Below are 4,226 nucleotides of genomic sequence, written 5' to 3' on the forward strand. Positions count from 1 at the left end.
ATAATTACCAATTACTACCACACTCTGCAAAACCAACGACAATGGCTAGGTAAACTATTATAACTAATTATTTACAGTTGCGAAAATATAATTACTAATTATTACCACACTGTAAAACCAACCACATTGGCTAGATAAACAATTATTGCTAATTATTTATAGCTGCATAGTATACTTACTAATTATTACCACACTCTGTAAAACCAACCACATTGGCTACATAAACAATTATTAATAATTATTTACAGTTGCGTAAATAATTACTACACTCTGTAAAACCAACCACATTGGCTAGGTAAACAATTATTACTAATTATTGACAGTTGCGTGAATATAATTACTAATTATAACCACACTCTGTAAAACCAACCACAATTGCTAGGTAAACTATTATTACTAATTATTTACAGTTGCGTAAATATAATTACTAATTATTACCACACTCTGTAAAACCAACCACATTGGCTAGATAAACAATTAATAATAATTATTTACAGTTGCATAAATAATTACTACACTCTGTAAAACCAACCACATTGGCTAGGTAAACAATTATTACTAATTATTTACAGTTGCGTAAATATAATTACTAATTATTACCACACTGTAAAACCAACCACAATGGCTAGGTAAACTTTTAATACTAATTATTTACATTTGCGTAAATATAATTACCAATTACTACCACACTCTGCAAAACCAACCACAATGGCTAGGTAAACTATTATTACTAATTATTTACAGTTGCGAAAATATAATTACTAATTATTACCACACTGTAAAACCAACCACATTGGCTAGATAAACAATTATTACTAATTATTTATAGTTGCATAGTATACTTACTAATTATTACCACACTCTGTAAAACCAACCACATTGGCTACATAAACAATTATTAATAATTATTTACAGTTGCGTAAATAATTACTACACTCTGTAAAACCAACCACATTGGCTAGGTAAACAATTATTACTAATTATTGACAGATGCGTAAATATAATTACTAATTATAACCACACTCTGTAAAACCAACCACAATTGCTAGGTAAACTATTATTACCAATTATTTACAGTTGCGTAAATATAATTACTAATTATTACCACACTGTAAAACCAACCACAATGGCTAGGTAAACTTTTATTACTAATTATTTACATTTGCGTAAATAATTACTACACTCTGTAAAACCAACCACATAACAGTAAAAGTCGGAAAAAAAGTCGGAAAAAAAAGTCGGAAAAAAAAGTCCAAAAATTTCTAGAACAAAACAAAGCAGTTTTTCTGTTTTTTTCAATTGTGCCTTCTCCCCCCAAAAGGGGGAGATGCTGGGCCGGTCCCGGAAGTAGTGCAGTACCGGGTCGACCCGTGGCGGAGTTGGAGCAAGCCCCGAACACTCCGCCGCGCTACAAAAATCAGTTTAATATCATGGGTACAATTAGAACCCGTAACAGATATTAAGCTGTTAAGAACAGATACTACACAAAGAGAAGTTTATTGACTTCCAAACTGATAGAGCACGATACATTGACAATGTGAACCACAATATACATACACTTATATGTAAAGGATACCGAATAATGTGCCAATACAATACAGATGTTGTAAGTCACTTTACATTAACAGTCTTATCTTCGTATCAGAGTCTGCTTATCCTTTATACAATTTCAATCAATTGGTACAAAAAAGGGATATACAATAATAATGGGAGAACCACTCAAATCTCTCCATCCCAATGCACTAGAAGGGGAAAGGGAAAAAAAAGGGGGGGGGGATGTACATGCATACATGTTATGATCCAACGCGCGTTACATGTGGTCATCAATACAACAATGTCGGCATCGTTAGCCCATTTGGTCTCACAACAAAGAACCGTGTGTGCCAACGCTGCAGAAACCGCGCCTCCCCGTCTAGTTCGAGCCGCTCTGACAGGTATTCCCAGAGCAGGAGGCGCAGGCTCTGCAGCGCCGGGTACATGGCTCGTACTGGCTGCCTGCGTGCTTCCGCCAGGCAGCGGCGCTTCCACAAGACAAAAAGGGTACATGCCACAACTAGCCGCGCGAATGCACCCCGCGGTTGGTTTCTCCGCACCGAAAACATACGGTTGTTGCAGAAACAGCGTCGGTCCATCGTTTTTTGTTTGTAGCACTTGAGCTATGGTTTACCAAATCTCGACACATCCCTTGAAGGGGATTCTTAATCAAACCATTCTTTATTGCCTCAAATAATAGACTCACATGCAATGACACGCGGAAAAAGTAACCCAAGGTGTCACTGCATGCACGAGGCGCCCAACAATGCAATAGGACAGGCATTGAGAGGATTGCTGTTAGGCACATGGATAGCAGTGAGCTCGAATGAAAAAAGTTAGTCGGCCTCATCTTTGAGTTGTGATTGTCCTCCCCCAAAAACCGAGAGTCGCTTAGCTAGTCCCGGAAGAGTGCAGTACCGGGTAGACCCGTGGCAGAGGTACAGCAAGCCCAGAATGCTCTGCCGCATTACAAAAAATAGTATAATGTCAGGGTTACAAATTACAACTGGCAACTGATATCAAGCTGTTAAAACAGTGTTTTCCAGAAATGTTTTGTACATTTGCAAGCAATGCTTTATTGCAGATACCTACTGCTATTAAGGCAAAAGCCTTTATTGCCTCATAGTTGTCGTTAGCAAAAGTGTCACATTTTTGCCACAGCACTTATTGGTCGCGAAGGGAAGACGTCGTGGAGGTGTCGACCAATCACAGAGCAACACCACAGTATGTGCAAATGCATAGCTTATATGTCCATATGTCAATCAATGAGCAGTTACTAATTAAAAAGGAAATAAATAAGTAAATAATTATTTATATGCTATGTCCTGGTTATTGCACTAATTACTCAATATTGGCTAGGTAAACAATTATTACTAATTATTTACAGTTGCGAAAATATAATTACTAATTATTACCACACTGTAAAACCAACCACATTGGCTAGATAAACAATTATTACTAATTATTTATAGTTGCATAGTATACTTACTAATTATTACCACACTCTGTAAAACCAACCACATTGGCTACATAAACAATTATTAATAATTATTTACAGTTGCGTAAATAATTACTACACTCTGTAAAACCAACCACATTGGCTAGGTAAACAATTATTACTAATTATTTACAGTTGCGTAAATATAATTACTAATTATTACCACACTGTAAAACCAACCACAATGGCTAGGTAAACTTTTAATACCAATTATTTACATTTGCGTAAATATAATTACCAATTACTTCCACACTCTGCAAAACCAACCACAATGGCTAGGTAAACTATTATTACTAATTATTTACAGTTGCGAAAATATAATTACTAATTATTACCACACTGTAAAACCAACCACATTGGCTAGATAAACAATTATTACTAATTATTTATAGTTGCATAGTATACTTACTAATTATTACCACACTCTGTAAAACCAACCACATTGGCTACATAAACAATTATTAATAATTATTTACAGTTGCGTAAATAATTACTACACTCTTTAAAACCAACAACATTGGCTAGGTAAACAATTATTACTAATTATTTACAGTTGCGTAAATATAATTACTAATTATTACCACACTGTAAAACCAACCACAATGGCTAGGTAAACTTTTAATACTAATTATTTACAGTTGTGTAAATATAATTACTAATTATTACCACACTGTAAAACCAACCACAATGGCTAGGTAAACTATTATTACTAATTATTTACAGTTGCGAAAATATAATTACTAATTATTACCACACTGTAAAACCAACCACATTGGCTAGATAAACAATTATTACTAATTATTTATAGTTGCATAGTATACTTACTAATTATTACCACACTGTAAAACCAACCACATTGGCTACATAAACAATTATTAATAATTATTTACAGTTGCGTAAATAATTACTACACTCTTTAAAACCAACCACATTGGCTAGGTAAACAATTATTACTAATTATTGACAGTTGCGTGAATATAATTACTAATTATAACCACACTCTGTAAAACCAACCACAATTGCTAGGTAAACTGTTATTACTAATTATTTACAGTTGCGTAAATATAATTACTAATTATTACCACACTGTAAAACCAACCACAATGGCTAGGTAAACTTTTAATACTAATTATTTACATTTGCGTAAATATAATTACCAATTACTTCCACACTCTGCAAAACCAACCACAATGGC

At 34.1% G+C, this 4,226-nt stretch overlaps 1 non-coding gene across 1 annotated transcript; it reads right to left on the bottom strand.

Annotated features, from left to right (window-relative positions):
• Nucleotides 1–1,325: 1,325 nt before the first annotated feature.
• Nucleotides 1,326–1,515, bottom strand: LOC146171112 (U2 spliceosomal RNA). Its single transcript, XR_014702976.1, has one exon. It is a non-coding gene; the product is annotated as a U2 spliceosomal RNA (small nuclear RNA).
• Nucleotides 1,516–4,226: the final 2,711 nt, after the last annotated feature.

The sequence above is a fragment of the Amblyomma maculatum genome, unplaced genomic scaffold, assembly GCF_055883805.1.
Source record: "Amblyomma maculatum isolate TAMU_Amacu unplaced genomic scaffold, ASM5588380v1 scaffold_23, whole genome shotgun sequence".
In the NCBI taxonomy this organism is placed as follows: domain Eukaryota; kingdom Metazoa; phylum Arthropoda; class Arachnida; order Ixodida; family Ixodidae; genus Amblyomma; species Amblyomma maculatum.